At 39.1% G+C, this 20,911-nt stretch overlaps 1 long non-coding RNA gene across 2 annotated transcripts in view; it reads right to left on the bottom strand.

Annotated features, from left to right (window-relative positions):
* Nucleotides 1-1,384: 1,384 nt before the first annotated feature.
* LOC131827133 (uncharacterized) overlaps nucleotides 1,385-20,911 on the bottom strand; it is a 62,639-nt gene continuing 43,112 nt past the window's right edge. For both annotated transcript variants that reach the window (XR_009351899.1, XR_009351900.1), the window contains exon 5: nucleotides 1,385-1,469. This is a non-coding gene — a long non-coding RNA (uncharacterized LOC131827133). The remainder of the gene's footprint in view (nucleotides 1,470-20,911) is intronic.

The raw sequence follows: 20,911 nt of genomic DNA, 5'->3' as shown, positions 1-20,911 counted from the left end.
TATTGATATTTCCTACTTCCATGTCATGCTGTGACCTCAAACTCTTGGTCAAACTCATATCACGTCTCTCCACCCTGCTATGTGAGCTTTTCTTTTCTTTTTTTAAAGATTTTATTTATTTATTTGACAGAAAGATATCACAAGTAGGCAGAGAGGCAGGCAGAGAGAGAGAGAGGAGGAAGCAGGCTCCCTGCTGAGCAGAGAGCCCGATGCGGGACTCGATCCCAGGACCCTGAGACCATGACCTGAGCCGAAGGCAGTGGCTTAACCCACTGAGCCACCCAGGCGCCCCTATGTGAGCTTTTCTTTTGGCAGGTAGGGAAGTCATTGGGAAATTAATTGGTAAACAAGGGGCAGATAGCAGATCCTGCCATGTTCAGATGGGGACTTAAATGACAGATGAAAGAATCCTCCTCTCTGTTTGAGGACTGCCTGTTCTGGCCTTTGATCCTGAGTGTTGGTGCTATTTCTTCTTCATAACTCTGACCTGGTAGGTCGCTTTTCTTTTACTTTGAGGTCTTAAAACTACCCAGGACCAACCAATTAGTCTGATCTTGCCTGCTGATTCCTTGCTTGGCTCATAAGTCAGTATGCTACCATTAAATAAAGAAAAAGAATATATTACATATGTTTGTATATTCACAGAATATTTCTAGTAGAATATACAAGAAATTAGCAAAAGTTGTTGCATCTAAGTAGAGAAATTAGGTAGTTGGGGCAAGGAAAGAGAGACTTGCTTGTCAATTAAACCTTATTATAGATTTTAAGTTTTTATTCTTCTCCTCTCCCTCCTCCTATTTCTTCCTCTTCTTTTTCTTTTTCTTCTACCATTTACATGTATTATGTACTTTTAAAAATTAAATGAAAAACTACGTGCCTAATTGTTAAATGGTCATTCTTTATTCAGTGAAGAAATATATGAGCATCTCCTATATGTCAGACACTACTGGATAAGTAGAATTGCCATATAATCCAGCAATTCCACTTCTGGGTACATAACCAAAAGAACGGAAGGCAAGGACTCTAAGAGACATTCATGCACTGTGTTTCTACCAGCATATGAGTAATCACAACAGACAGAAAGTGAAAGCCACTCAAGTGTCAATCAGTAGATGAATGGCTAGACACAATGTGGTACATACATACAATGAAATATCATTCAGCCTTAAAAAGGAAGGAAATTCTGACACATGCTATAACGTGGATGAACCTAGAGAACATTATGTTCTGTGAAATAAGCCAGACACAAAAAGACAAAACCCCATATAATTGCGCTTACGTGAGGTACACGTGCAGTCAAATTGATAGAGACAGAAAGTAGAACAGCGGTTGCCCGGGGCTGGGAGGATGGGGGAATGGGGGGTTATCACTTACTTGGTGCAGACTTTCAGTTTTGCAAGATGAAAGGGCTGTGGACATGGATGGTGGTGACGGCTGCACCTCAGTCCTTAGTGCCACGGAACTGCACGCTAAAAATTGGTTAAGAGAGTACATTGTATATTGTGTGTGTTTTACCACAACTTCTAAAAAAGTAACAAGCTAATTTCACAGAGTACAAGTGGTGTGAGGAAAACAAAATAAGGTGACAGGAGAGGAAGTAATGGCGTCGGTTTGCAGAAAAGGCCTCCCTGAGAAGATGGCGTCGGAATGAGATGGAAAGGAAGGCAATGAGCTGGCCGGGAGAAGGTCTTGGGCAGCAGAGCCGGCAGAGCAGCAGCCGTGTGAGGACTACCAGGAGGGAAAGAGCTTTGTGTGTTTGAGGGGCAGAAAGAAGGTCAGAGCGACACAGGGCAGGTCTTGTACAGGCCTCGCCACACAATTCAATTCAGCAGCTCAACACTGTCAACTGACCATACTTACCTCTTCATATTGAGGGGTTCTAATCACTCTTACGACTCCTTACCCTTCTTCCAGGATCATCAAGATTGAAACTTCTTTCTAATGAGTTTTCTCAAGAGTCTAAAAATGGGAAAATGTGGAGGCCTGAGGCCAGAAATGATCCCAAATGTCCTGAATGTAGGCAGACAGTGGGTACCAATTTGACTCAGCTTTGATTTTAGGCTCAGAGGCATCTCTGATACTCAGTTTCCACCTCTGTTAAAGGGGTTCATTAAAACACCTTCCTTATAGCATTGTTATGTAGATCGAATTAATAATGAATAACTAGTTATAAAGTAGTGCTACTTATACATTAGTTATTATTATGCTGTTGATTTTCTGGTCCTGTCTTACCTCACTTAAGACTGGTTCTAGGGGCACCTGGGTGGCTCAGTCATTAAGCATCTGCCTTCAGCTCAGATCATGATCCCAGGGTCCTGGGATCCAGTCCTGCACTGGGCTCCCTGCTCAGCGGGGAGTCTGTTTCTCTCTCTCCTACTCCCCCTGCTTGTGTTCCCTCTTTCTGTGTCTCTGTCAAATAAATAAAGTCTTAAAAAAAAAAAAAAAGACTGATTCTAGCTATCTCAAGGGTTATGAAAATAAAATTAACAAATAGTTATAAAAGAAAAGATGTGACATGGGACAGTTTGAAGGGTACCCAGAGAGGAGAAATGGCAGGATATAAAGTATCAACTCTGGCAACTCTAGAAAGTTTGGGCTCTGGAAGGGCAGACCCTGGGCACCACACATCACACACATGAAGCCAGGCAGTTTGTCTCCTCTGGACAACTTGCTGAGATCAGGCTGTAGAAACCTGGGCTTCTACTTTTCTGTGATTTGCTGCTGACAGAGAGGAGAAAGGCTTAAAAGAAATGAGCTGTTGATATTTGCGCCTGTTCAGGGAATGAATTTTAAATGTATCAAGGAACTTCATTGGTGGGGGAAACTGAGAAACATTAGTATGGATGAAGGTAAAAACCTTTTAGTCCTCAACATTTTGACTACAGAATAATGTTTTGGGGAGTTAGGTAGTGCTTTGGCAATTTTTCAACATACTATAAATTATCTTCCCAATTTCTGTATTAGCCCCACCTAGATAATCTTTTGAACTTCATACAGCATGAATGATTAAATTGTCATAAGACATGTCTAAGATCACTGTCTACAGAAAAACACCTTGAGCAAGATGTACTTGGATACACTCAGAACATCTTGGGCAAGAGATGTGCTTAAAGTACATGCGGTGGCACACAGCTGACTCTTATTAAAATGTAAGTCCCGTGGGGCACAGGCCATATCCTCATTGGCCACTCTTGTATCTGCAGAGCTTGTCACAGTGTCTGGCACATAGTAGGTCACCAATAATATTCGTTGAAAAAAATCAGCAGGTGAGTTAATGAAGTAAAGTATAGGCAATTCCTCAAGTTTCCCAACTTCAAAGAAGTCATTTTTCTTCGGAAAATGGTGGTTCGGATCACAAATTTATTGAATAAATGCCCCTCATTTCAAAGGATGTTGACTACTCAACCAGAGGCTGCCTCAGGATTGCTGGGGGGACAAAGGACAGGCCGGGTTCTGCGGGGAAGAGAAATCTCTAAGTACCTGGTCAGAAGAGCTCTTTTCACTCGGTTTATACACGGGGAATATGTGTAACTTTGATTTGACAAAATTTTGGCCACTGAATTTAAAATGTGAAAAAACACTGCTTTATATAGCTGACCCTGAATGATTTAATTGGGCCATAAACAAATAGACATTTACTAAGAACTGTGTGAAATAATGATGAATAAATAAATCTATATGGAAAATTGTACAACATTCCCTGAAACTTTCCTACCTCTCTTTTCCTTTGACGAATGTTGAAACACCAATTATCTTCTTGCCCTGTGCTGCCTTCTAGGCATTTCCTAGACTTCTCTCTACCACTTCTGATTTGTTCTTTCCATTGAAAAATAACGAGTCATGAGTTCACATTCCTTTAGTGTCTGTTTTCCATTAAGTAACAATGAATGGTAATAAGTTTCCCAAGTCCCAGTAGATGAGCTACTAATCCTAAAAAAAAATTAAAAAATAAATAAAATCTTTACCAGAAAGTCCTTAAGAAATGGTTCTTCTAAACATGGGTCAGATAAATATTTGGGGCCAATTTCTCAGAGCTCTGAAATCAGTCCAGTTGGTCAGTTGCCCAGAGTGTGCCTGGATAGCCTAAACTATAAAGCAGCCATCTTAGAGGAATTAAACACCTCCATGTATCAGAACTCTAACCTCTCTACCCTTGAGAGAAAAATGTTCTCATCAGAAATCTTTTGCACAATTACATTCTTTCCTAGGGATGAAACTATTCCTTACATTTTCCCTGCGATAACAATCCCACCTATTAACATTATGATTGTTTTTGCTAAGATGATATAGCTCAGAAAAAAAAAAATGTCTTTGTAAAGGTTCCCAGGAAACTAGAATGTTGGCAAGATGTCATTGGGAGCAGCATGAAAATGCTGGGCAGTGGGAGGAGGTGGAGAGGGAATTTTGTAACAGAATTTCAGTGCAGTCAAAACAGTATCCACTATGCAGCTGAGGTTCTGTGAAGGCTGGAGAAAAACCTACACCAGAGACATGGTTTTGAACACACAAGGCAAAGGCAAAGGCAAAACACTGCCAGGCAAAGGCGGCTGGCTGGACTGGAAAAAACAGCAACACATAAAGACCGAGACATGAACTCGTGGAGCTAAATAGTAATTAGTGACTGGATATTGAACAAAGACTTAATTAATATTCCCATGTTACAAAAGAGCACCTGCAACACACTGCACACTCAACCCTCTAATGAGCATGAATTCATGTTGTGCTCTTAAGAGAATAAGAGAAATTGCTCCTGTCATTTGCTTTATCGATGGTTGACAAACGAAATCTATGTTGTCTGTTTTGGGAGGCTTTTGTTGTTTTTGTTTTTGTTTTTTGTTTTTTGTTGCTTTTTTTCCTGGCACGGTTATTTCCCAGGCCTATTAATCACATTCATCTCTGGCGAAAACATTCTCTAACTATACAGATTATCATCAGGGAGTATTTTTCCATCTCATATTGTATAATTCAGAAGGTGCCAATTTGATATTACCTGAACAACAACAACAACTAAGGATCCTTTTTCAATGGAAGAAACATTACTTTCCTGATTGTTAACATTCACAGGTAGTTAAACAAAAACACACTGATCATGAAGTTCTGTTTTTAAACACAAGGCACACTTAAACTAGAGATTATTCTATTATTATCTATCATTTGGGACAAGTTTTAAAGGCATCAAAAGCCACGTATCTTTAATGTGAATATTAAATTTTGGTGAATTAGCATTTGCACCTGAACATCTTTATTACTTATTTTATTGCTAATGGCCTTTGTTGACGTATAGTCATTGAGACTTAGCACAATACATTAAAAAGTATTTCTCACTTTAAAAAGTGAGAAAATGGATTCAACATCAACAATAACTATCTTGAACAATACTTTCAGGACTTTTTGTCAAGTAAAAAAAAATGTAACTATAGCAGAAAATAAAGCCTTGGTAAGAGAAAAGAAAGGAAATAAGAAGAACTATAAATTCACTAATTCCTAAAAATATCTTTGGTTTGAAGTAAACATATTTTTTGTTAAAAAAAATGACAAAACCAAAACATAATCATTTAATCTATTTTGGCATAAATACTATAATCTAGTTGACACTTTGAGGGAAATTTACAATTATACTATAAATAAACTATTAAACTAATGAGAACAAGGACTTCTAGGAAACAAATAGTTCTTAATAATATTAAACTGCTTTTAGAAAGCATGATAGAATAATGTCCTCCCAAAGATATTCATGTCCTAGTCTCTGGAACCTATGAATATATTATCTTTCAGGGCAAAAGGGACTTTGCAGATGTGATTAAGTTAAGGTTCATGAGATGGGGAGATTATCTTGATTACACAGGTGAGCTCAGTGTAATCACAGAGGTCCTTGAAAGAGGGAGGCAAGAGGATCAAAGTCAGAAGGAAAGATATGACAGAGGAACCAGAGGTTGGAGTGGTGCTCGTAGAAGATGAAGAAAGAAGGGGTACGATGCAAGGACTGTAGGTGGCAGAGGAGACAGAAAGGGCCAGGAAACAGATCCTCCCCTGCAGCCTCTAGAAGGCGAGAAGGACACAGCCTTTCTGACATTTTCTCTGCATCTCAGTAAGTCTCATTTCAGACTTCTGATCTCCAGAATTGTAAGATAATGCATTTGTGTTGTTTGAAGCCACTCCATTTGTGGTCATTTGTTACAGCCCCAACTGAAAAGGAATACACAAAGCCTATGAAAAAACTGAAATTTTCTCTGTATTCCTACTTCCCAGTGAGAGCCAATATGGAGTTCTTCTGCATGATATTTACAAATACTTTAATAACATGCACTTTTCAAAACTGGGGCTCTGCTTGGTGCAGCCGTTCTATCTAGTTTGATGCTGGGTTTTTGAGGAATTTTTTTACTTATTATTTTGCCACTGATGTTTTTCTAAAGCCCACATATGAATTTTTACCATTAACTTTTGGTGGAAGGGGCTATGTGTGCGCAGTAGAAGGGGACAGGTAATTGTAGAGTCTGTCTTAAAGTGGCCAGTCCAATTGGTGGATATTTAAGGTGACTTTTTCTTCATTTTTTTTTTTTTTACTACTCTAGGAAGTATTTGATGAACATTCTTACTAATCAATAACAACCTAAACTAAGAAGTTCAAATGGAATGCAGTAAAAAATGCTAACTACCGCTCCATTGATAGAGCTTCATGATTATTTAAATTGCTACCATGGTATGTTTCTATTAGTTTCTTGTTAGTGATCTTTGAGAAATTTCTGGCCTCTTTATTACTTCTTTAACGCATCTTACATTTTAAGGTCCCTTCCAGATGCTCATTTAAAGATTGCATGCACACCAGGTATATCAGTGAGGTTTCTTGATATCAAAAACAGACACATTGATTATGCAGAATATAATTTAGTCAAAGAATATTGGGTAGCTCAAAGAATGGCCAACAGAGTTGAAACTAGTTTGCATGCAAAGGCAGCTTTGGAAACAACTCAGCTAGCACCCCAGCCATAGCCATGTTAACATACTAGCCCTACATCAACTTCATTGCTGAGCACTCATCAACATTTCTATACACAGATGCTGAATTCAGATGTAGGCACCACTGCCACTGTCTCTTCTATTCCTCTTCTTCCTTCCCCATTTATGAAATGGACATGGCTACCAGAGCCACTGACTCCATACAAGGTTTACTCTGTCCCTGTTTCTTTGGGTCAGCCACTCCCTTTTAAAAAATCTGGGCATGGGTTGGGAGTCAAGATGGAGGAGAAGTAGCAGGCTGAGACTACTTCAGTTAGCAGGAGATCAGCTAGATAGCTTATCTAAAGATTGCAAACACCTACAAATCCATCAGCAGATCGAAGAGAAGAAGAATAGCAATTCTAGAAACAAAAAAACAACCACTTTCTGAAAGGTAGGACTGGCGGAGAAGTGAATCCAAAGTGACAGGAAGATAGACCCCGGGGGGAGGGACCGACTCCCGGCAAGCGGCAGAGCCCCGGAGCACAAAATCAGGACTTTTAAAAGTCTGTTCCGCTAAAGGACATCGCTCCAGAGGCTAAACCGGGGTGAAGCCCACAGGGGTCAGCATGGCCTCAGGTCCCACAGGGTCACAGAAGGATTGGGGGTGTCTGAGTGTCGCAGAGCTTACAGGTATTAGAACGGGGAAGCCGGCTACAGAGACAGAGCCAACAGTGAGCTCACAGCTCGGGGACATCTTGAACCGGTCGCAGGCTCGATGAGCTCGGAGCGCGGCCGGAGTTCAGGCAGACGGGAGTTACTGGGCACTGTTCTCTGAGGGCGCACTGAGGTGTGGGGCCTCGGGCTCTCGGCTCCTCCGGGCAGGAGACCAGGAGGCAGCCATTTGTATTCCTGTCCTCTACGGACTATTTGTATTCCTGAACTCTACGGAAAGTGCTCAAGGAACAAAAGCTCCTGAAAGCAAACCTGAGCGGATTACTCAGTCCGGCCCCAGGAAAGGGCGGTGCAATTCCGCCTGGGGCAAAGACACTTGAGAATCACTACACCAGGCCCCTCCCCCAGAAGATCAACAAGAAATCCAGCCAAGACCAAGTTCACCTACCAAGGAGTGCGGTTTCAATACCAAGGAGAGCAGCAGAATTCCAGAGGAGGAGAAAGCAAAGCACAGAACTCATGGCTTTCTCCCTATGATTCTTTAGTGTTGCAGTTAACTTAATTTTTTTTCTTTTTAATTTTTTTTTCTCTTCTTCTGCTAAAATTTTTTTAACTTTTACCCTTTTCTTTTTTAACATTTTTAAACTAGTTATCTAATATATATATATTTTTTCTTTTTATACTTTTCTTTATTCGTTTTCTTTTTTAAATTCTTTTCTTTTTTTCTTTCTTTCTTTCTGAACCTCTTTTTATCCCCTTTCTCCCCCCTCACGATTTGGGATCTCTTCTGATTTGGTTAAAGCATATTTTCCTGGGGTTGTTGCCAACCTTTTAGTATTTTACTTGTCCATCATATACTCTTATCTGGACAAAATGACAAGGCGGAAAAATTCACCACAGAAAAAAAGAAAAAGAAGCAGTACCAAAGGCTAGGGACCTAATTAATACAGACATTGGTAATATGTCAGATCTAGAGTTCAGAAAGACAATTCTCAAGGTTCTAGCCGGGCTCGAAAAAGGCATGGAAGATATTAGAGAAACCCTCTCAGGAGATATAAAAGCCCGTTCTGGAGAAATAAAAGAACTAAAATCTAACCAAGTTGAAATAAAAAAAGCTATTAATGAGGTGCAATAAAAAATGGAGGCTCTCAGTGCTAGGATAAATGAGGCAGAAGAAAGAATTAGCAATATAGAAGACCAAATGACAGAGAATAAAGAGCTGAGCAAAAGAGGGACAAACAGCTACGGGACCACGAGAGGAGAATTCGAGAGATAAGTGACACCATAAGACAACACAACATTAGAATAATTGGGATTCCAGAAGAAGAAGAAAGAGAGAGGGGAGCAGAAGGTATACTGGACAGAATCATTGGGGAGAATTTCCCCAATATGGCAAAGGGCACAAGCATCAAATTTCAGGAGGTGCAGAGAACACCCCTCAAAATCAATAAAAATAGGCCCACACCCCGTCACCTGATAGTAAAATTTACAAGTCTTAGTGAGAAAGAGAAAATCCTGAAAGCAGCCCGGGAAAAGAAGTCTGTAACATACAATGGTAAACATATTAGATTGGCAGCAGACTTATCCACAGAGACCTAGCAGGCCATAAAGAGCTGGCATGATATATTCAGAGCACTAAACGAGAAAAACATGCAGCCAAGAATACTCTATCCAGCTGGCTATCATTGAAAATAGAATAAGAGATTAAAAGCTTCCAGGACAAATAAAAACTCAAAGAGTTTGCAAACACCAAACCAGCTCTGCAGGAAATATTGAAAGGGGTCCTCTAAGCAAAGAGAGAGCCTACAAGTGGTAGATCAGAAAGGAACAGAGACCATATACAGTAACAGTCACCTTACAGGCAATACAATGGCACTAAATTCATATCTCTCAATAGTTACCTTGAATGTTAATGAGCTAAATGCCCCAATCAAAAGACACAGGTTATCAGAATGGATGAAAAAAACAAAACCCATCTATATGTTGCCTACAAGAAACTCATTTTAAACCCAAAGACACCTCCAGATTTAAAGTGAGGGGGGATGGAAAACAATTTACCATGCTAATGGACATCAGAAGAAAGCAGGAGTGGCAATCCTTATATTAGATAAATTAGATTTTAAGCCAAAGCCTATAAAAAGAGACGAGGAAGGACACTCTATCATACTCAAAGGGTCTGTCCAACAAGAAGATCTAACAATTTTAAATGTCTATGCCCCCAACATGGGAGCAACCAACTATATAAACCAATTAATAACAAAATCAAAGAAACACATCAACAATAATACAATAATAGTAGGGGACTTTAACACTCCCCTCACTGAAAAGGAAAGATCATCTAAGCAAAAGATCAACAAGGAAATAAAGGCCTTAAATGACACACTGGACCAGATGGACATCACAGATATATTCAGAACATTTCATTCCAAAGCAACAGAATATACATTCTTCTCTAGTGCACATGGAACATTCTCCAGAATAGGTCACATCCTCGGTCCTAAATCAGGACTCAACCGGTATCAAAAGATTGGAATCATTCCCTGCATATTTTCAGACCACAATGCTCTGAAGCTAGAACTCAACCACAAGAGGAAGTTTGGAAAGAACCCAAATACATGGAGACTAAACATCATCCTTCTAAAGAATGAACAGGTCAACCAGGAAATTAAAGAAGAATTGAAAAAAAATATGGAAACAAATGATAATGAAAACAGAACGGTTCAAAATCCGTGGGACACAACAAAGGCAGTCCTGAGAGGAAAATATATAGCTGTACAAGCGTTTCTCACAAAACAAGAAAGGTCTCAAATACACAACCTAACCCTACACCTAAAGGAGCTGGAGAAAGAAAAAGAAAGAAAGCCTAAACCCAGCAGGAGAAGAGAAATCATAAAGATCAGAGCAGAAATCAATGAAATAGAAACCAAAAAATCAATAGAACAAATCAACGAAACTAAGAGCTGGTTCTTTGAAAGAACTAATAAAATTGATAAACCCCTGGCCAGACTTATCAAAAAGAAAAGAGAAAGGACCCAAATAAATAAAATCATGAATGAAAGAGGAGAGATCACAACTAATACCAAAGAAATACAAACAATTATAAGAACATACTATGAGCAATTCTACACCAACAAGTTTGACAATCTGGAAGAAATGGATGCATTCCTAGAAATATATAAACTACCACAACTGAACCAGGAAGAAATAGAAAGCCTGAACAGACCCATAACCAGTAGGAGATTGAAAAAGTCATTAAAAATCTCCAAACAAACAAAAGCCCAGGGCCAGACGGCTTCCCCGGGGGAATTCTGCCAAACATTTAAAGAAGAACTAATTCCTATTCTCCTGAAACTGTTCCAAAAAAAAATAGAAATGGAAGGAAAACTTCCAAACTCATATTATGAGGCCAGCATCACCTTGATCTCAAAACCAGACAAGGATCCCATCAAAAAAGAGAGCTATGGACCAATATCCTTGATGAACACAGATGCGAAAATTCTCACCAAAATACTAGCCAATAGGATTCAACAGTACATTAAAAGGATTATTCACCACGACCAAGTGGGATTTATTCCAGGGCTGCAAGGTTGGTTCAACATCCGCAAATCAATCAATGTGATACAACACATCAATAAAAGAAAGAACAAGAACCATATGATATTCTCAATAGATGCTGAAAAAGCATTTGATAAAGTACAGCATCCCTTCCTGATCAAAACTCTTCAAAGTGTAGGGATAGAGGGCACATACCTCAATATCATCAAAGCCATCTATGAAAAACCCACCACAAATATCATTCTCAATGGAGAAAAACTGAAAGCTTTTCCGCTAAGGTCAGGAACACAGCAGGGATGTCCATTATCACCACTGCTATTCAACACAGTACTAGAAGTCCTAGCCTCAGCAATCAGACAACAAAAGGAAATTAAAGGCATCCAAATCAGCAAAGAAGAAGTCAAACTATCACTCTTTGCAGATGATATGATACTATATGTGGAAAACCCAAAAAACTGCTAGAACTTGTACAGGAATTCAGTAAAGTGTCAGGATATAAAGTCAATGCACAGAAATCAGTTGCATTTCTTTACACCAACAACAAGAAAGAAGAAAGAGAAATTAAGGAGTCAATCCCATTTACAATTGCACCCCAAATCATAAGATACCTAGGAATAAACCTGACCAAAGAGGCAAAGAATCTAAACTCAGAAAACTATAAAGTACTCATTAAAGAAATTGAGAAAGACACAAAGAAATGGAAAAATGTTCCATGCTCCTGGATTGGAAGAATAAATATTGTGAAAATGTCTATGCTACCTAAAGCAATCTACACATTTAATGCAATTCCTATCAAAGTACCATCCATCTTTTTCAAAGAAATGGGACATATAATCCTAAAATTTATATGGAACCAGAAAAGACCTTGAATAGCCAAAGGAATATTGAAAAAGAAAGCCAAAGTTGGTGGCATCACAATTCCAGACTTCAAGCTCTATTACAAAGCTGCCATCATCAAGACAGCATGGTACTGGCACAAAAACAGACACATAGATCAATGGAACAGAATAGAAAGCCCAGAAATAGAACCTCAACTCTATGGTCAACTAATCTTCAACAAAGCAGAAAAGAATATCCAATGGAAAAAAGACAGCCTCTTCAATAAATGGTGTTGGGAAAATTGGACAGCCACATGCAGAAAAATGAAATTGGACCATTTCCTTATACCACACATGAAAATAGACTCAAAATGGATGAAGGACCTCAATGTGAGAAAGGAATCCATCAAAATCCTTGAGGAGAACACAGGCAGCAACCTCTTCGACCTCAGCCGCAGCAACATCTTCCTAGGAACATCGCCAAAGGCAAGAGAAGCAAGGGCAAAAATGAACTATAGGGATTTTATCAAGGTCAAAAGCTTTTGTACAGCAAAGGAAACAGTGAACAAATTGAAAAGACAACAGACAGAATGGGAGAAGATATTTGCAAACGACATATCAGATAAAGGTCTAGTATCCAAAATCTATAAAGAGCTTAGCAAACTCAACACTCAAAGAACAAGTAATCCAATCAAGAAATGGGCAGAGGACATGAACAGACATTTCTGCAAAGAAGACATCCAGATGGCCAACAGACACATAAAAAAGTGCTCCATATCACTCGGCATCAGGGAAATACAAATCAAAACCACAATGAGATATCACCTCACACCAGTCAGAATGGCTAAAATTAACAAGTCAGGAAATGACAGATGCTGGCGAGGATGCGGAGAAAGGAGAACCCTCCTACACTGTTGGTGGGAATGCAAGCTGGTGCAGCCACTCTGTAAAACAGCATGGAGGTTCCTCAAAAGGTTGAAAATAGAACTGCCCTATGACCCAGCAATTGCACTACTGGGTATTTACCCCAAAGATACAAACGTAGTGATCCGAAGGGGCACGTGCACCTGAATGTTTATAGCAGCAATGTCCACAATAGCCAAACTATGGAAAGAACCTAGATGTCCATCAACAGATGAATGGATAAAGAAGAAGTGGTATATATACACACAATGGAATACTATGCAGCCATCAAAAGAAATGAAATCTTGCCATTTGCGACAACATGGATGGAACTAGAGCATATAATGCTTAGCGAAATAAGTCAAGGGGAGAAAGACAACTATCATATGATCTCCCTGATATGAGGAAGTGGTGATGCAACATGGGGGCTTAAGGGGGTAGGAGAAGAATCAATGAAACAAGATGGGATTGGGAGGCAGACAAACCATAAGTGACTCTTAATCTCACAGAACAAATTGAGGGTTGCTGGGGGGAGGGGGGTGGGGGGAAGGGGGGTGGGGTTATGGTCATTGGGGAGGTATGTGCTTTGGTGAGTGCTGTGAAGTGTGTAAACCTGGCGATTCACAGACCTGTACCCCTGGGGATAAAAATATATTATATGTTTATTAAAAAAAAAAATCTGGGCATGTATTTCTCCTGGATAAGCATCTATTAAGGCTATGACCTTACACTCAAGGGAACCAGGAAAGAAATTCTTCCACATTTTCAGATTCTACAGTGGGAAACAGACTCTGTCTTCTACGAAGTCTCAAAGTACATTAAGTCTCCAAAGACAGAAGAGGGTCTTCAGATACTAGGTAGATAAAAAATAATCACATATGTCAGCTACATATGATAGTGGATCTTTGGCTTCTTGACTTTTTCTCCAAAGGACTGCAAGACTTGGTCGAATCTGTGGTCTTATCCTTCTTGGTCTAAAATTAGAAGGTATGGTAAGTCAAGGGAACCAAGAAGCATATTTAATCACAGGAGAGACTTCCAACACTATTTTTTTAACCTTGATTTATTGCATGTTTCAGATTACAACTCCTCGAATATAAGAACATATTGTGTATTTACAGATGAAAGGATATACTGATTTAAACATGCTTCAAAATTGTATGGAAGAATGTTAAGAGGATGAAGAGTAGATGAAATAAGACAGGTCATATGTTGACAGTAGTTGAAACTGGATGATGAGCATTGAGAATTTATTAAAATATCCTAATGTTGTATCTATTTGAAAATTTCCATGAAAGAATAAGGAAGAATAAATTGTGTAAAGTCATATTTATTCAGGCATATATATTTTTTATATACAAATGTTTCATATATAAATAAATATATATTAAAATATATAAATATTTTTAAAATATTTATTTATTTATTTTTAGAGAGAGACAAATAGTATGCATGTGGTAGGGAGAGGGAGAGAGAATCCTCAAACAGACTCTGCACTGAGCACTGAGCACAAAGCCCAACTTCAGGTTCAATCTCATCACCTGAGCTGAAATCAAGAGTCGGATGCCTAACCAACGGAGCCAACCAGCTGCCCCTAAGCATATATTAATTTCAGTCATTTTATGAGGGCAACGAAACCTTGAGTGGTTTTCCAATGAAGAGTTCATCTATGTCATTTCTATAGTATCATCTTATCTTATATGTCATGATCTAGGAACCATTTGGCTTTCACTTGGAATGTGATGAGATGGGCTTGGTTATTCCCTATGCCTCATTCTTCCATATGCTTGAAAAAGTGAACGTATCTCTAGCTTTTGAAGGAAGCAGACTGGCTTTCTGTCATTCAAATTTATGCCATAAATTCTAAAACTTTACTCAACATACTTAAGTCTTTCCATTTTTAAAAACTAGAACTTCTTTCAAAAAACAGTGTTCACAAAACTCAGTTTCCTCCACACATATCTATTCCAATGCCCATTCCAAAAACACCAGTATCCAAGCAATTTTAAGTGTTCTCTATGGGGAAAATATCCAAGTTTCCTACTCTTTTCTCCATTTCTCTTCAGATAGCATTGCAAAAAGATCAATTTCTTCCTTGTCATGGTCACTGGCTTTCTAGCGCAGGGATTTTATAACCTAATAGAGAAATGAACATTCTGTTTTTTTCATTCTGGCTTGAAATTTGACACATACTTTTACCAGAAGAAAGTATTTTATACACATTGAAGAAGGGAAAGAAGTCATTTAATCCTCTTGTGTTTTCTTTGAAGAGAGAAAAAAATTAATTTGGGTGAGGATGATGCTCAGGAATTCTGATGAAAAACATTTATCAGTGGACAGAGAAGTGAACAGACTTTTAAAATTTCAGTACTATTTCCCGGCCTTGTTTTTAATATATTTTGCATTTGATTAAGAATGTGGTAGGCAGGGTTGAGAATTTAGGAGTTTTTAAAGCAAAACTGTCAAAGGCTGAGGTCAATCTATAAAACTCTATAGAGGAAAAAAAAAAAAGGAGGAAGGAAAGGAGAAAGGATATACCAAAATAACTGGCAGGAATGCCTCCCGGTATGAATGTCTGCAACCTTATATTCACAAAGTAAAAAGCATTTTGAAGAAACTCCATCACACATCAGTTAATCTCTGAAGAAAGAAGTCCAGAGATATAGCTGCCCTCCGGTGTGTAAATTTCCCCCCTGAAACTGAACTGGTTTGTATGCAAAGGCAAAGTCGGTAAAATGATGAAAGATCAGAATGGGAAAGAAAAGGAGAGAATTCAGAAATGTCACAAGGTGGTAAAGGGCCCATGGAAAACCTCAGCGAACATTTAGAATTTTGTATTTAAACTAAAATGCATGTAAAGGACAAGTTAAACAGTCAGAAAGGTCACAAAAAATTACGCAGTTTGGACAGGTGGGGAACAGAGTAGAGCTAATCCAATCTTGATCTCCAAGACAGATGAAGGTATGATAACAAATGCAGTGGCCAAGAACAGGAGCATTGCAATCAGACACATGGGACGCCAGCAGCTGTTGGCTATGTCATCTTGGGCAAGTTGTTCAACCTTTCAAAAATACCGATTTACTTTTTTTTTTTTTTTTAAGATTTTATTTATTTATTTGACAGAGAGAAATCACAAGTAGATGGAGAGGCAGGCAGAGAGAGAGAGAGGGAAGCAGGCTCCCTGCTGAGCAGAGAGCCCGATGTGGGACTTGATCCCAGGACCCTGAGATCATGACCTGAGCCGAAGGCAGCGGCTTAATCCACTGAGCCACCCAGGCACCCCCGATTTACTTTTTTATAAAATGGGAAGAATAACTTTGCCTAGGGGCGCCTGGGTGGCTCAGTGGGTTAAGCCGCTGCCTTCGGCTCAGGTCATGATCTCAGGGTCCTGGAAGTCCTGGGATCGAGTCCCGCATCAGGCTCTCTGCTCAGCAGGGAGCCTGTTTCCTCCTCTCTCTCTCTGCCTGCCTCTCTGCCTACTTGTGATCTCTCTCTGTCAAATAAATAAATAAAATCTTTAAAAAAAAAAAAAAGAATAACTTTGCCTATACTATGTGACTGTTTTGAAGATTATATATAATAATGCTTAGAAGATTCCTCAGAGAATAGTAAGGCTTCAATAGAAGTTATTACTTTTTTTCTATTATCATTATGTCTGGTCTTTACATTGGCCTCCTTCTTGTTTTTAGCCCACCCCAGGAGTACTTGTGCCTTGGGGCATTTGCATAGTATGTTTTCTTTGCTTATAATTTTTACCTCCAGATGTCCCTGTAATTCACTCTCCAAATCTTTCACAATTTGGTACAAATGTCATCTGACTATTTAAAAATGGTCATCTGTCCTATTTAAAAGTGCAAATAATATTCTGCGCTCTTTTCTCATTCTGATTCTCCTTACTTTACCTTTTCTCCAAAGCAGTTATCACTTTCTAATGCTGTAAAATCGATCTACCTATCTAACCTACCTGCGTACCTACCCACCCCTCCATCCTTCATCATTCATTCCATTATCTATGCATTATTTTCTCCTCAGTAAAATAGAAGTCCACAAGGGCAGGATTTTATTTGATTATTTTTATTGATGTATGCCTAGCATCCAAAACAAAGTTGGAACATAGAAGGGGCTTCATAGATTACTATTAAGGGGAGGAGTGATCAGCTTTGTCAAATAAAGCTATCCTCAAAGTAAAACACTACTCTATTCTCTTTTCCTATCCATTGGCTTTTGGGGACTTAGTTCTTCAAGTTTGCTCTTAATGTTTATGTTAGCTATACTGCACTTTTATCTTCCATCAGAAATGAGCATATAATAGGCTAGTCATCCTTTAAATGACCATGCCTTGGGGCAGCTTGGTGGCTTGGTCAGTTTGGCAGTCAACTCTTGTTCTTGGCTTGGGTCTTGATCTCAAGGTTCTGAGTTTAGGCCCCACATGGGGCTCCAGACCCAGTGTGGAGCCTACTTAAAAAAGAAAAAAAGGAAAGAAAATGCAAATAACCATACCTCATTCACTCTTCTAGTAGGCTACCATTTTTCAAAAACCACTTACTGCATTTATTGACTTTCTGAATTGATTACTCGGGAAAAATGGTTGTTGCTTTTCTATGCGAGAGAAAGAACAAGTCATAGGAACCCATCTGTACATCGCCACCCTTCCTTCACTGCCAAGAGAACTCCAACTTTCTAGCCTTATAATTTAAAAGATGAGAAATACAGGGAAAAGATATCCCTTTTAAAGGACTTTGGATTAGGTAGAGAAAGGGAGATGGAAAGGAATAAGATACAATTACAGGAAGGCAATAACAAATGCCAACCATTTTTAAATTGTTTACTATGGTCCCAGAAACTGTAACTAACAATTAAAATATATTACTTTATTTAAAGTTTCTCACACCAAACCTGTCATGAAGTACTATGGTTATCACTATTTTATAGAAGAGGAGGTGAAGCCTAGACAGCTTCAGTAACTCCTTTAAGGTCACATGGCTGCAAGAGGCAGAGCCCAGATGCAAAACCTAACTTCTCTGACCCCTGAGTCTATGCACAACCACTGTGCTATCTGTATGTTTATGGAGGACGGAAAGGAGAAATTTAGATATATCTTTGGTAGAGAGCTAGGGGAAGGTATTATTCCACCTGAGGCAATTTTATTTCAACAACAACAAAAATGCTGGTAGTTTTCCTATTTCAATCATTCATTCATTCATTAGTCATTAATTAATTAATCATTATGTACTGAGAACCCAAAAAGTATAAGGCACTGAGAGATACTTTGTATGGACACAAAAGCATATTAGACATTGCCTCTAGCTTCAAGTTAGAGAAATAAAACACAAACTTAAAAAAGGTAATGATGAAAAGGAAATAATAGCTTAATTCATTAGAGCAAGTGTTGGTGAACTTTTTTGAAAAGACCCAGATAGTAAAATATGTTAGGCTTGTGAATCATATGGTTTGTGTGGTAACTACTCAACTCTGCCAGTAGAGCACAAAAGCAGCTATAGACAAAGCATAAATAAATGAGTACAAATAATGTACAATGCATAAATAAATGGCTGTGTTCTAATAAAACTTTATTTACAAAAGCAGTTAATGGGCTGCAGACAATGTTTTGCCAACTTTTTGTTAGTAAAATTCCAGAAACAATATATATAGTAACTTTCTGAATGAACTTCTGGGATATTAGGAATTCTAGGAAGTTCCGATATGGGAGAAAAAGTCAAGTCAAGGAAGATGTAAATGGGAAGAGACAGAGGAGCAGGAGGAGGAGGAAAATCAGGAAACAATAGTGTCACAGAAACCCAGGGAAAGGGATGTGTGATTCGTTATGGTGAAAGGGATTCATTATGGCTAAAGAAGACTTCATGTAGGCCTCAAAGTATGAGTAGGAATTTTGAAAAATGGGAACATCACAAGAAAGACATGTTAGGTATGGTTGCCCATTGAGCATTTTTTGGATGAATCTGTAAAATAAAGATCTATGGGGAAGAACATAATTTTGCGTGGAAGCAAAACTGACTCTGAAGAACCTGCATTTGAAAAAGTTCAGGGTTGGAGCGCCTGGGTGTCTCAGTGAATTAAGCCTCAGCCTTTGGCTCAGGTCATGATCTCAGGGTCCTGGGATCAAGTCCCACATCGGGCTCTCTGCTCCATAGGGAGCCTGCTTCCTCCTCTCTCTCTCTGCCTGTCTGCCTACTTGTGATCTCTGTCTGTCAAATAAATAAATAAAATCTTTAAAAAAAAAAATGTTCAGGGCAAATGTAGATGCCAGCCCCTTCCTCCTCTGCGAGGGTGGAAGGCCTTCTTTTCCACCTCTCCAACTCAGAGAGACTGACTGCATCTGACTTCCTTGATGCCCGCCCCCCAACCTGAGCCCTTGTGGAGCCTTCTTCCCCGCACTCCCCCCCTGCCCCCTGCCCCCGCCTTCAATTAAATGACAGACAATCCTTTCTCTCCATGTTTGTGTCCCTGAGCAGTCAGCTTTACCATGCTGTATTTTAGACAATCTATATTTCTTCATCTTAGTCGGTGGGTTTTGTTGTCCTAAGTGTTTTTTCTTTTGATTTTCCAATTTGTTTGAGGGAACAAATAACCTAGATAAATAATACCCCTAGGATTTTTGCTTTTTGTAGTTATGTGATTCACAAGCAATTATTTTGTACAATTACAGGATGTTAGCACTAGAAAGTCTTCCAAGATCATTTAGTCTAATTCATTCCTTTTACATTAAAAAAAAAAATAATAAGGCACTTGGGGAGGGTATGTGCTATGGTGAGTGCTGTAAGGTGTGTAAACTTGGCGATTCACAGACCTGTACCCCTAGGGCTAATAATACATTCTATGTTTATAAAAAATTAAAAATATTATTTAAAAAAATAAGGCACAACACAGGGGAAGGGAATCCCAAGACCTCACAGTTCTTACCACTCTAGATAGTTTTGTTTTGTTTTTTAACTTCTTAATTAATCTCTTTATTGGGAAACTCAAAATTGTATGCTGAAGTATAAAGCAAAGGTAAGTATTATAGTTACTGAACAGACATGTAATCATCACTAGAACAAAAATAGAACAACGCCAGGCCCTTCTCAAATACAATCTCTTACCTCCTTCTTCAGGCCACCAGTAACCTGACTTTTTTAACTGTGCTAAAATATATGTAACACAAAATTTACTCTTTTAAGTGTGCGGTTCAGAGACACTAAGTACGTTCACACTGCTGTGCCACCACATCACTGTCCATGCCCAGAGCATTGTCATCATCCCAGACTGAAACTCTGTTCCCCTCAAACAGTAACTCTTGGGATAGTATTGATAAAGAATTTCTCAACTTTCCTGGAGCTCCAGCCTTTCCAAAGATAAAAAGGTTTTAAAGCAACACGGATTTGTGCACCGATCAGTCAAAGAGAGACATGTGGGAGTAGAGAATTTGAAGCTGCTTGAGGCTGTTTTTGTAGTTAGAGGATTTTGAGTGTCTGTGGTAGCTTTGAAAGACAATTAAGGCTGAATCTGATACTGTTTTTATGTTGGGGAAAATGAGACACGAATCCAAATGCCTCGCGCTGGGACATGCCAATAAAATACTTTTCCAGGAGCTCTCTGGAATCAGAGCGTAGGCTACACAACGTACTCTACTCACAAGTAAGGCTTCCCCTTTGGGCACTAAGGTTAGAGCCAGACCCCTTAGTAACTGACACTAAGCCAACTATGGCATAATATATCTCACAATTTAAAAACAGAACTCCCGTTCCCAGATTCCCAACCTTTTATTGCTCTGAATGAAGGAATGGAATGTTCACAACTCCCCCCTGCCCAGCCTGAGTAGTTTTCATCACAAATAATAATCGTTGTTTTTCTTTTGCCAATCACACAAATGATGGAATTTTCTCTCCTACTTATAAAGTCTCGGAGCAGAGAAAGACCCAACAAAGGAGGAGGTGAGTGAGAATTCCAGAAGGTACAAGAGAGATGATCACTCAAACTGGGACTGGAGATGCCAGGTAGAGGAGGGGGTGGGCAGAAGTAAGTGG

This window comes from Mustela lutreola, chromosome 3, assembly GCF_030435805.1.
Source record: "Mustela lutreola isolate mMusLut2 chromosome 3, mMusLut2.pri, whole genome shotgun sequence".
NCBI classification, from domain to species: Eukaryota; Metazoa; Chordata; class Mammalia; order Carnivora; family Mustelidae; genus Mustela; species Mustela lutreola.
The sequence above is the reverse complement of the archived record's forward strand: the minus strand, read 5'-3'. Positions and strand labels throughout refer to the sequence as shown.